This window comes from Acinonyx jubatus, chromosome D4 (genome assembly GCF_027475565.1).
Source record: "Acinonyx jubatus isolate Ajub_Pintada_27869175 chromosome D4, VMU_Ajub_asm_v1.0, whole genome shotgun sequence".
Taxonomy (NCBI): Eukaryota; Metazoa; Chordata; class Mammalia; order Carnivora; family Felidae; genus Acinonyx; species Acinonyx jubatus.
The window spans coordinates 86037490-86051024 of NC_069391.1; the positions used below are offsets into that span (position 1 = coordinate 86037490).

General features: G+C 45.9%; 1 protein-coding gene across 1 annotated transcript in view; it reads right to left on the bottom strand.

Moving 5' to 3' along the window:
* The window catches only part of GLIS3 (GLIS family zinc finger 3), a 578617-nt gene extending 576842 nt beyond the window's left edge, over positions 1–1775 (bottom strand). The window contains exons 1-2 of the mRNA XM_053205324.1: positions 1299–1775; positions 554–1034 (exon numbers count right to left, since the gene is read on the bottom strand). The gene's annotated coding sequence lies outside the window, so the exon portion shown is untranslated. The remainder of the gene's footprint in view (positions 1–553; positions 1035–1298) is intronic.
* Positions 1776–13535: the final 11760 nt, after the last annotated feature.

The window sequence follows — 13535 nt, forward strand, 5'->3', positions numbered from 1 at the left end:
AAAAAAAAAAAAAAAAAAAAAAGCCAGTGCAGCCCTTTCACGTTGCTGTCTGGAAGGGGTGGGAGGGGAAGGAACATTCCAAAGCTTCCATCCCAAGTGTGGAATCCTCTGCTGCTCAAGTTCAAAGCCAGAGCCCTGCCAATAGGGATCTAGGAGAGGAGCTCTTACTTAAAGGTCACCTATTGTAGGATCTGGCAGGCTCACAGCCTGCAGTGGCAAGGGCTGGGGCAGGGGCGGACCATGAGGTATCCACGACCCAAAACAAAGATGGAAAGTCTGGTCAGGAGTTGAGGAGGATCCACGGAGGGTGGGGTCACCCCCACTGAGAGCCCGGGTCGTGAAGCAGCTTTCCCTGTGGGTGCAACGGTGAGCTCATGTTAGCTCCACTCGTCTTCTTTCACTGTGACTCCTCTCTCTGAGCTTCCCTCCTATTTCGGGAAAGAGCTTCACAGGCACATTGCAACACAGCGCGTTGGGGAGAGGGTGTGATTTAGCTTCTCGTTGCTGCTGTAACAAATTACCGCCAACTTCACGACCAGCAATATAAACTTACCATTTACAGCTCTGTAGGAGACGAGTCGGATGTGGGTCTCGCTGGGCTGGAACCCAACGTTGCGGGACTGTGCTCCCTCTAAAGGCTCCAGGGGAGAGTCCGTTCCTTGCCTTTTCCAGCTGTGGAAGCTGCCTGCACCCCTTGGCTCGTGGTCTTCTTTGTCTTCCAAGCCAGCAGTCATATCACTCCAACACCTGTCTGTCATCTCATTCTCTGACTCGCTGTCTTCTCCCATCTTTAAGGACCATTGTGATTACACTGGGCCCGCTTTGGTAATCCATGATAATCTCCCCATTGGAAGGTCCTTAACCTAATCACAGCTGCAAAATTCTTTTTGCCATGTAAGGTAGCACATTGACAGTCTCCAGGGATTGGGACGGGGACATCTTCAGGGGCCATTGTTCTGCCTACCACAACGTGGTGGGGAAAGGGACATCTGCTATACAGAATCACTGATGACCATCAGAGAGAGACCCACAACCTGAGGGACACAAGACAAGAACTAAGTAAATAAGCTGAAATGCCTCGATTGGTCCCTAAATTAGCGAAAGCTACCCTATCAGAACAGAAAAGGAGGAGCCCCAACAATATGTGATTCTAAGACTAAGAATGAACATGTCTGAAGCATTTGCTAGGTACCGGCATCTCCCCCCACACACAAATATTGTACCTGGTATGTAAATTAAGCCACATTCTATAAATGAGGAAAGAGAGGCTATTAGGCAGGGAGATTGTGAGAAATTACCTGAAATCTCCATCTCATGGCTGGGAAGTCTACCACATGGCATTCGACTCTAGTTCTATTTGATGTGAGAGCTGAGCTCTCAACCTAACGGTCGTATTACAGCAGGCACCAGGAGGCACGTTCTTGTACCCGGAGCTCAAGCTGAGAGCAGAGTCCTTGTGAATGTAACAGTCCCATGCGGACATTTGGTGGGCAGCTTTTCCTGGGGTGATTCTGATGCCCAAGCTCCTTCCATGTGTGTCTCTGCCACCTGCTAGGCCTCCGGGTCTCCAGCCTCTGGAGGCAGATAAGAAACTAGGGGATGAAGACAGCTTTTAACCACCTCCTCCCCGAAGGGACACGTCTCCTGTGTCCACATACCATTGGCAGAAGCTGGCCTTATGGACCCACCTCGATGCGGGAGGCTGAGACATCTAGCCTCCGGGAGGATGACCACTTTCTAGGAATAAGTGTCCCCTTTAGATAGGAAGTATAAATGTGGTGAACGGCTGATCGTCTCTGACAGGACAGTACCGATACGAGTGAACGAATGAATGAGTGAATGAAGAAGTCTTGCTTCTCACACGCCTACTGACAAAAGTGAAGGAGACCACCTCTATAAAGTTGCTCTCTAAGGCAAGAAAAGAATGACCTACCTCATCTAGATCCAGGTTTGCTAAGGTCTCTGGAGTTATCTGAACAGCATCAAAGCACTCCATCTTTTCTGAGGACGCGGTGTAGAGAGACATCGAGTTGTCCATATGTATACAAAACAGGACCCCCAATATGTCACTAGATGCCCAAGTTAAAGACCGTATTCTAACCACATGAGTTGACAAGTAGTCAGTGCGCTCTGGACAATGGCATGCAAACAGAATTATGACACGAGACCTCTGAGCAAGTGTCCTTAAAATAAGGGGGGTCCTTTCTTCCCCTCTTCCACTTCCCCCAGACTGGAGGTTAGGGAGCCATCCTGGGTCATGGAATAGGTTCCTAGGTTTGGTGGGTCCCTAGGTTTGCTGAGCACACAGTTGCCAAACCAACCCTGGATTGCTCAGCTCCAGCATGGGTTTACGTGACAGAGAGCAATGTCTACAACGTTTAAACCACTGTTGTCCTCAATTTTCCGTCACGTGCAGACAGACCTAATCCTGACTATTCCACACGGGACTCTGTCTCTCTTTAATCAAAGAGAATCATCATGCAAAACACACCACTAATGACCAGACCAGCCTCCAGCACAACTATTTTCTGTGAATCAAAGGATCTGCCCAGAAACCTCAATTTCGTCACGGGCATTGCTGCCTTCCCCGCCCTCCGTCACCCCAGCCGGTGTCCGTGATGGCAGGGCCTGCCGGGCAAGCTTTGAAACGACTTGACAACCGGGAGGAAATGAAGGGTTTTCTCACAGGCCTTGCCCACAAGCTGCCTCGCTGACAAGGCTGTTTTATGCTGAGTGACTCTGCTGGGTTGGGCTAAAAGTACAATGGTACAAATCCTCCCAGACAGCTGTCATTTGCCTGGAAATTGTAGCTTCCTGTTACCACTGTAAACCTCCAGGGACAGAAGCTCAAAAGTGATTTTCTTCCTACTGACACTGTTACAGGGAGATGTGCCTCACCTAATCTTTCCCTGGCTGGGCCTGCTAACCCGGACAACCTGCCATCCCGGACAGAGGCTGACGGAGCCAGGCCTCTGCTGATCCACAGTGATGACACTTCTCTGGAAAGTTCTGCGTGTCAGTGGGGAACTCAAACTCTTGGTTTTGACTTCTACAGAATCTCAAAGCTTCTCAGTAGGACACTTTTCCAGTTCCTGGCTCCAAGCAAAGCCCCATTGAGACTGTTGCTGGCTTTTCCCTTTCACAGTGGGGGCTTACAATATTTCTTTGATCATGAGTGCTTAGAGAAAGTAATGGATCTTATGAAGTACCTCCTCCTAGACAAGAAGCACAGGTGCTCATGCAACATACAACTTTGCCCCACAATTTCCTAAGGTTCTAGGATCCCTGATGCCCATCCACGAGTGCAGAATCCCCAAGTTAAGAAGTCTTGCCTTGAGGGGCGCCGCGGTGGCTCAGTTGGTTAAGCATTCAACTTTAGCTCAAGTCATGAGCTCAGGGTTCATGAGTTCGAGCCCCACATTGGGCTCTGTGCTGACAGCTCAGAGCCTGGAGTCTGCTTGGGATTCTGGGTCTCCCTCTTCTGCTGTTCCTCCCCCACTCACACTCTGTCTCTGTCTCTCTCTCTCTCAAAATTAATAAAGATTAAAAGAAGAAGAAGAAGAAGAAGAAGAAGAAGAAGAAGAAGAAGAAGAAGAAGAAGAAGAAGGTGGTCTTGCCTTGAACTCCAGAGCAGATTTAGAAACCAAAGTCACCTAGTTTCCCTCTTTGAGATAGTGCCCTCACTACCACTCCAAAACAGAGTAGTCCAAATTGATTCTAGAGGCTTCAGTTGCTTACAGGCTTTATTTTCCTTATGACCAACAGTGAGGGAAATGGTGCACACTCCCTCCCCCCTTCCTGCTCCAAGGTCCTTTATCTGCAATTTAAGTCCCAACTAACTCTCTGTTCCTGACTTGTCTCATACAAATAACCCACACCCAGCCACACTGGACTCTGTGTGCAGTTCCCCAAACATGTGGAGGTATCTTCTGTGCCGTGCCTTTGCTCAGTCAGTTTCCTACCCCTGGATACCTCTTTGCCCATCACGATCTGTCAAAACACCACTTCTTCTCCAGTACCCTGGAAAAATAGACTTCTCCATGAAGCTTTTCCTAAACCTTCCTTTGTGCTGTCAGCCTGAGCTTGAATATCTGTTACGGGACACATCGCCTTCCATAGCAGATTGTTTGAATTCTTGAGGTCTGGGATCAGACTGATTGGGTTTCGATTCTGGTTCTGTCTCCTTCTTGCTGTGTGACCTGCATGCATTTCTTAACCTTCCACTTCTCTCCATTTCCAAAACCCTATCCTAGTCCAGACCACTGTCATCTCTCACCAGCCCCCTAACTGGTTTACCCTGCATGTATTCTATCAGGTGGAACCATAGGAAATGGCCCGCTTCCAGGACAAAAAGAATGGAAGTGAAAATTTCATCGGATTCAACCTGATATGTCTTCCCATCTGGTTTCCACACTACAGAGTGAGCTGCCATTTTCTAGAGCCCCCTGCTTAAGTCTTCAATGGCTTTACCACTGCTCTTAAGATAAAACTAAAGCCCCAAAGCATGGCCTACATGCTATCTGATCCTCCTCTCTTCTCTAGCTACGTATCCCCACCATTCCTTGTCCCCTCTGCACCAGACCCACCGGTTTCTCCTAGTGCCTCACCCTCTCCACGTTTCCTGCCCCATAGTACTTTTACACATGCTCTTTCCACTACCTAGAATATTCTCCTCACCCCCCCTCAGTCACACAACTCCTTATCCTTCAGATTTTGAGAGTTTTGTCTGACCTTTCTGCCTTCACCAAAGGCCCCATTACATCATGTTCTCTGGATGTGAAGGTCATCTCCCTCACAGCAGCTGTCCCGGTGACCATTTTACATTTATCTGTATGATTAGTTGACACGAATCTGCCTCCCCCATTGGCATTGTAAGTTTCATGAGAATAGGGCCTGAGTCTATTCTCACTGACTGCCGAATCCCCAACCCAATGCCAGGCATACAGTGGGTGCTAACATGTTTTGGGGGCTAAATAAAACATTTAAAACTATGGGATGGAAAAGTGAAAAGACTGGATGCAAGGTGACCATGGTGGAAGCAGATGGTAAAATGAAGACCTGAGGCCTATTCTACATGCATGACCTTGGCTGTTCTTTAAATGTCCATCCTTTGCTGTAGGCATTTTATAACCAAGGAAACTCGAGATATCAAATGACTTGCCGGCGGTCACATAATGGTAGATCTAAGATGACCCTCTAGGTTATCCCAATCTCATCTTCTTTTATTTAAAAAAAAATGTTTTTTTGAGATAAGCACAGGAGAGAGCAAGGAGCCCTGGAATGGGAGCCAGGAACTCTAACGCCCACAGGAGCCAGGCAGGTAATGCAAAGACTGAGGTGCACCAAAGCTCAGATGAGAGAGAGTGTTGGGAACCACATCCAGCTGGAAGGTGCACTCCCATCTAATTCCACCTCTGAATTATTATTGGTGGATGGGAACTTAGGCCCAGTATTTTTAGGCTATCCTAATTTTTTAAAATATTTTTTAATGTTTATTTATTTTTGAGAGAGAGAGAGAGAGAGAAAGAGAGAGTAAGTGGAGAAGGCACAGAGAGAGAGGGAGACACAGAATCCGAAGCAGGCTCCAGGCTCCCAGCTGTCAGCACAGAGTCTGACGCAGGGCTCAATCCCATGAGACTGTAAGATCATGAGCTGAAGTCAGACGCTTAACCAACTGAGCCACCCAGGTGCCCCAGGCTATCCTAATTTTTAAGAGAAATTTAAACCTGGACTTTTATAAACCTGATTTTAAAACACTATGCAGATCATAGGGCACCTGGGTGGCTCGGTCGGTTGAGCGTCCAACTTCGGCTCAAGTCGTGATTTCGCGGCTCGTGGGTTCGAGCCCCACATCGGGCTCTGTGCTGACAGCTGGGAGCCTGGAGCCTGCTTCGGATTCTTTGTCTCCCTCTCTCTCTGCCCCTCCCCCCGCTCATATTCTCTCTCTCTCTCTCTCTCAAAAATAAATATTCGAAAAAAATTAATAAAAATAAATAAATAAATAAATAAATAAATAAATAAATAAATAAAACACTATGCAGATCAAACGGAACAGGTCTGTAGGAGGATTGTGGGCTTCTGGTGCCCATTTGCAATTCCCACTCTAGCTGAATGGGAGAGCAGTAAGAAAGATGCTGTATTGCCATACAGACTTCTGCTTGTACCTCGCATGGAAAACATTTGGGTAGGGCCCTCATAAATAACCTTAGCAATAGTTTTCCAACTTGAACTTTGATGGTTCCATGAAACTGAGACGTCAGGATCAGTTAATCTATAACTGGTTTTATTGTTCCAAGATCACTATGTTCTGTGAAAGCAAAGAAACAAAGCCTGCAGAGGATAAACATCTTCATTCTCCCCAAGGAAGCCAATGGACAAGGAACTCAAATGGCCATTGTCAGAGAATGTATAGATTACAGACTAGGGTGTTCCCTTTCTAAACAAAATACAGTCCAAAGATAAGCTTTGGCCCTTAACTTAATTCAAAGAATGGCCCTTAACTTAATTCAAATCCCCACTGAGACATTGCAATCACTTTCAGTATCCCAGAGATCATGGGAAAGTTTATCTTTAAAGTCATTCTGAGTTCCTTTTTCCCTAACGTTTTTCACTGAAGGAATAAATGAACGTCACACACTGCTCTTCCAAGAAAGAAGCTGTGATCGAATCAGTATCCGCTTTACTTTCAATTCCTCAAACTCTGGAGGGGCCGGGAATGTAGAAGAGCTTCACGGATTTTCCCACCTGACCTCCCCCACCTGACCACCCACTAAGTACATGCCTCAGAAATCACTGGGATCTTTTTTTTTCCTATGGTGTTTATTTACTCAATGCAATCAGTAGCTACTCAGCCACCATCATGTAAGTTATTTTGTGGCACATGCTGCTGATTTGAGATCCTAGGATGTCTCTCATCATACTCGCCTGTAACTTTTAAAAGGCATCAGAAGCCAGTAAGAGAACTCAAGAACAACCTTCCCACATTCCTGGGTCCTTTGAAGAGGAGTCATTTGATTGCTGTCTAGGATAGTTAGCATGTTTACACTGCTCTTACATTAGTGAGGCTAGGCAACTACTGGAACAGGCAACCCAGGAGTTTTGACCATGAACAGAATAAAAATTTGTTTCTTGAGTCAATTCAGGCTGGTGGGGTGGGGGTGGGGGCTGAACAGTTCCGCTCCACATAGTCAAGCGGATTGGTCCACAGGGATTTAGGATCCTCCCATCATGTGGGACTATCACCCTCTTAGTCCAAGGGATGACCATGTTTTTCTGCAAAGGGCCATATAGCAAATATTTTAGGTTTTGTTGGCCACATGGTCTCTGTCACAACTATTCAACTCCACCGTTATAGCACCAAAGCAGCCATGGACAATATGTAAATGAATGGGCATGGTTCTTTTTCAATGAAACTCCATGTACAAAATCAGGCAGTGGGCTGTGGTTGGCTCATTTTACTCTAGGACCTTCTCTCTCCCTCTTCTCTCTCTCTCTCTCCATTCAGAGAGTGGATAGAGAAAGAGCAAGTTCCAGGAGAGAGGCACATGTAAAATTAATGCCGATCCCCATATAACTGTCATGAGGATTACATTAAACAATGTTTGCAAAATGCTTAGCGCAAAGGTCACTATCTAGGAATTGCTTGATAAATGGCACTGTCATCTTTTTTTAAACACAGGAATAAAGTACCTTTGATAGTTACAGGAGTAGGTGGTCATATTCAATTGAGGGGAATCAGGAAAGGTTACGGTTGATTCTCAACGGTAGGATAGGATTTTAACAAACAGCGTGGGAGCAGCTTGAGCAAATATATAGCAGTCAGAAAGCAATGCAGAGTAAGCACATATGGCTCCAGTTGGCTGTAATGCAGGGTCATAAGGAGGAATTGTAAGATATCGGTATGGAAAGGTAAATGGGCTTTGAAGAGCAGGTTTAAAGATCAAATGTTCAGTGGCAATAGGGAGCTACTGAAAGTTGCCGAGAAGTATACACGTAAGCATTGTGTTCCAAAAATCTGTTTGTAAATTTGTTTTTTGAAATAGACTGTTTCCTTCCTTCCTTCCTTCCTTCCTTCCTTTTCTTTCTTTCTTTCTTTCTTTCTTTCTTTCTTTCTTTCTTTCTTTCTTTCTCTCTCTCTCTCTCTCTCTCTCTCTTTCTTTCTTTCTTTCTTTTCTTTCTTTCTTGAGTATACACGAGCTGGGGAGAGGGGCAGAGGGAGAGAATCTTAAGCAGTCTCCATGCTGAGCATGGACACTGATGCGGGGCTCAACCTCATGACCCCGGGATCATGACCTGAGTGGAAATCAAGAATCAGACACTCAACCGACTGAGCCACCTGGGCGCCCCCAGACTGTTTTCTAACATAGTAAAGGCAATAGGAGTTAGAGTCCCAGATTGGTCTACAAAAGCTTACTTCTCAGGTTTTTATAACCTGAAAATATCTGCAAAGAAATGGTTTTACCCAACTAACATGCCCAGAAAACCAATTCAGCTATAGAGCTATATAAACGTTGCTCTGATTATCATGGTCTCAATCTAAAATAAACTTTCCTTGGAAAAGTTCCTCAGTTAATGTGTACAAAGATTTATAGCTAACTATTGAAATTCCTGGAAGGGTATGTCATGATAAAATACAGACTTCATTTTGCCAACTCATTTGGATACTGAGAAATGATTTGCATAAAGGTAGAGCTGTGAAGTCAGAAGCCTTTAGCTGGGCTCTCATTTCCAGATCCCTGCAAAGAACTACTTACACTCCTTGACTCAAACCTGTCGGTTTTGTCTGTTAGAAGCCATCTGAGTTGAAAGCATTGACTTCAGTCACCTTCGGAACAGGAATCCCTTCAGCCACCTGCTGCTGGAGAAATCTGTTCTGATATTCAAGGAAGGGTCTGCGCAAACTGCCATTGAGTGGAAGCCTCAAAACTGGGAGGACTCACGGCCACTGCCTCATTCTGACATTTAATGTGAATAGTAATTTACGCATTCATTTATCCCATCTGCCGTGTGCCAGATGCTCTACTGGAGCCAGAGGTAGTAGAGACAGCCCGTAAGAGTCATCCCTGGAACAGGTGTTTACACTACAATGCTGTAATTTATTTTCTGGGGGTATGTCCAGGTCAAAGCGGTACCTAGGAAAAGAGGCATCTAAGATGGTCTACGGGGTCATGGAAAGCTTTTCCAAAGAGGAGGGTATCTGAGGACAGATGTAAAGATAAACAGAAACTTTACAAAGAATGGAAGCCAATCTCAGAGGACACAAGCAAATACCAAAAGCATTTGATTACAGAGCATTGTGTGTATTCAACGAATATTTGCTAAGGGGACAGAGGGATGGGCATGAAGAGGTCTTCTGTGGCAGGCCTCTATGGTCCTCCACCCAGAGGTAAAGAAGCCCTTCTTCCTTCCAGATCTCCAGCGTGCCTGCGAGTTTCACTCCAACTCCCTTCAGCTCCACAGAAGACATCCTGGCTTTTCCCATTCTGTTAAGTTAAAAATTAAACATCTTGACAACGAGGGTGGCTCAGTCTGTCAAGTGTCCGACTCTGGCTCAGGTCATGATGTCATGGTTTGTGAGTTCGAGCCCCGCATTGGGTTGTCTGCTCTCAGCACAGAGCCTGCTGTGGATCCTCTGTCTCCCTCTCTGTCTGCCCTTCCCCCACTTGTTTTCTCTCTCTCTCTCTCTCTCTCTCTCTCAAAAATAAACTTTTTTTTTTAATGTTGACAGGGGCACCTGGGGGGCTCAGTTGGTTGATCGTCTGACTTTGGCTCAGGTCACGATCTCATGGTTCTTGGGTTCGAGCCCCACGTCAGGCTCTGTGCTGACAGCTCAGAGCCTGGAGCCTGCTTCGGATTCTGGGTCTTCCTGTCTCTCTGCCCCCCCCCCCACCTCACTCACACTCTCTCTCTGTCTCTCTGTCTCTCTGAAAATAAATAAACATTAAAAACAATTCTAAATGTTGACAATGAGGAGTTCTCATCCTAATGCATAGTTTAACGCTGCATTAGCCCCCCTCCCCACTGCGAGCCCAGTGCCGAGTTGTGTGCTGGGAAGAGACGCCAAAGTGTGTGCAGTCGGGGCCACCAGTCAGTTATAACGTCACCAGAGACTCGAAGATCTGAATTCAAGAAACACATCAGGACAGAGTCGGCACACTGTGTCCTACCAAACCGTCTGATTTGCACTCGACATGACACATGAGAACTGGGTTTGTTCACAACCATTAATACAGCTCACGCTCCGGATTCCATCTCTCACATGCAATTCTCTGAGGTGCTCCGTGGAAATAAGCCACTCTGGGCTGGTGGACAGGGTCTGGATGAGGCCGACCTAAAGAACTATTGGAGTTTCCTCTTTTCCATCGTGGGGTGACGGGCCTGGCAGACACTTTCTTTGCTTATGTCTTTCATTCTTCTTTCCACACCCCATCATCTTCCCTCTCCCCATTGTCTGTTTCACACCCAGAACTACAACTGATAGGGTACCCTGAATGAGAGGATGGCGTTCAATGGCAGGGGGACTGGGCGAAATCCCAGAAGGACTCGTCAGAAGTTAGAGTTCCCAAGAGCTGACCGCATTCTCCGCTCTTCTCTTGGGACAGCAAGGCAAATGTCCCTCTGCCTTCTCTGGGTCTCCTGACCCTCAAACAGGATCCTCTTAAAAAAACTCCTTTAGTAATTAATTTAGATGATCCTGCATCTACCCAGTATTTAAAGACAGATTTAGGGGCAGATGGGTGGCTCAGTTGGTTAAGCATCTAAATTTAGCTCCGGTCATGATCTTGCAGTTTGTAAGTTCGAGCCCCGCGTCGGGTTCTGTGTTGACAGCTCAGAGCCTGGCTCCTGCTTTGGATTCTGGGTCTCCCTCTCTCTCTGCCCCTCCCTGTCCCCCTCAAGAATAAATAAACTTAAAAAAAAATTAAAAATAAATAGAAAAGCCCTGGGGTGACAACTGGGATATTGCCCATTAAGCCGCGCAGTCAGCAGTCTGGTTCAGTTGCTGGTCAAACCACGGAGCCTGTGCCCTCTTTCCTCCGAAATCATGCATGTGCCAGGATGCACGGGGTCCAAGCATTCGTTGGTAGCAGTTGCCCCGCTCCCCGCCCCGCAGCCTTTTATGAGACATCGAGTCCCATTCCAATACCTTCAAGTAACAATCGAGCGTCCAGTCCTCCAACTCTCATGAGACATTTTCAAGTCCCTGTTACCCAAGACAGTGAAGCTCTTACTACCGCCTGCTTCCAGACCAAGCAAGCCTGTAACGCCAGCCCCACTCACCACTTACATTGTTTGTTCGTTTCTGAGACACAGGGATAGTCAGCTTGTGTTTTCAGTCCATTTCTATTTTACGATGAACCATATAACATTTCTAAAATTTGATTATTTTAATCTATAAGAATTACAATCGCAGGAGGTTCCATTTAATGTTTTTAATTTCTTTTCTTTTTTCTTTTTTTTTTACATTTTATTTGTTGTGTCTGCATCTTGGAGCAGAGAAGGTAACAGAATATAAATTTACTTATCCAAGCTGACCAGAAGTCTCTTCTCTCCTGAAAAAGGAAATTCCCATTCATGATTTCGAAGTTGACTACCAGAAAAAGAAACAATGGGGGTGGTGCCTGGGTGGCTCAGTTGGTTAAGCCTCCAACTCTTGATTTCAGCTCAGGTCGTGATCTCATGGTTTGTGAGTTCAAGCCCTCCATCAGGCTCTGCACTGACAGTGCAAAGTCTCCTTGGGAATCTCTCTCTCTCTTTCTCTCTGCCCCTACCCTGCTCACACACTCCCTGTCTCTCTCAAAATAAATAAACAAACTTATTTTAAGAAAGAAAGAAAGAAAGAAAGAAAGAAAGAAAGAAAGAAAGAAAGAGCAGGGATCTTAAGGTCAGAGCAAGGAATCAAAAAAAAAGTGTCACCCAACTCAGGAGACTAAAATTGGGGGTTCAATGATGGAGAAGAAAATTACTAGGGTTGAAAAGGGAGATAAGATGGGATTAAAGGAATCAAGAGGACGCCATTAGAGAAAACACTTGTGAAACATGCTTCCGGAGACCAGTTCAGAAAGTGACAGTGAGGTCCAACAATAATACGCTTACATGTCAAGCGACCACAAAGAAAGCAGATTTGACCTAAACTCTGGGTTGCCCTGGCAACTCTGTTAGGAAACTCCTTGTTTTTCCCAAGGAAAAGAAAATAGTTTAGCTGGGCTGGGTTCAAAGAGCTAGGCTCTGAGAAGACAAGACTATGTTATTCCAACTGAGACACTACAATACTGGCGTGTGCACCCTAGTCTGGGACCTGGTTGCAGAGTGGTTTGATCCCAAGCTTTTCCGCAGTAGAAACAAGGAGACGTGACTCCCAACAGCAGTGTGAGGTACCAGTGAATGGCCACAGAGGAGGAGTCCTGGGGAAGATTAAGGGACACGACTACTGCCAAAGGCAGAGAACTCTCTTGATCCGGTGCTTGACCACCGGAGTGATGAGCAGAAGTGGTGGGAGCTGATTGTCTGAGATGCAGTCTTGGGTTTTTCTCGTTCAGCTCAGAATCCCCTTTCCCCAGTCAGTATCTCAAACATACAGAGGCTTTTCTGCAAAATTATATACACTACTTAATTCCCAAGGGCATTATATTTTTTTTAATTTAATGTTTATTTATTTATTTTGAAAGAGAGACAGAGTAAGCTGGGGAGTGGCAGAGAGAGAGGGAGAGAGAAATCCCAAGCAGGCTCCACACTGTCAGAGCTCACGAACTGTGAGATCATGATCTGAGCTGAAACTGAGTCAGACGCTTAACCGACTGAGCCACCCAGAGACCCCACCAAGAGGATTATATTTATTATGCTTCACACACACAATAATAAAGACATCCCAGCAACGTTCCCCCATCAGAAGCTATACATAATCACATACTAAGTCTTCCCCTAGCCTTTCTGTCTGTGTTAGCATCATGATCTTAATTGTCTTCCAGTTTACACACTTTTCTTGAATGCATACGAATGGTCAGCTCTTGGCCCTGGTCTGTCTGTCATATTAGAATCATTAAGCCAGACTCCTATTCATTCCACATGTGGCAGTCTCTCCTTTCCAGCAACTTCACGTTCACCTGGATGAAGCAGAACATCTGGTTGCTGGACACGACTTCACAAGTGTGGCATTCCCATTACGTTGTGGGTTATCAGGAGGACAGCAAGCCATTGCCTCCCTAGAAGTCCACCTTCCTCTCCCCTCAGAGGAACACAGATGAAGAGCCAAAGCCCCCGGCATATATGCAACCAGGGACATCCGCGTTCCCTGCAGGTATACCCTTTCATGCTAGTTCCAGCTTTCCTGAACCTTAGGATTGTAAATCGTTTTCAGACTTGATTACAAAATGGCTTCAAAGATTTTGTGCTTGAATAAATTATCTGAAAAGAAGTGAGTAAAAGCCTACTTGGGAGCTCAGTTTTTAGCTCCTTCTTCTGTGGGGTGCCAAAACATCTTACAAGAAACATGAAGTTTAAAAAAAATTAGACAAGACTACTATTTTTTATCATATGGA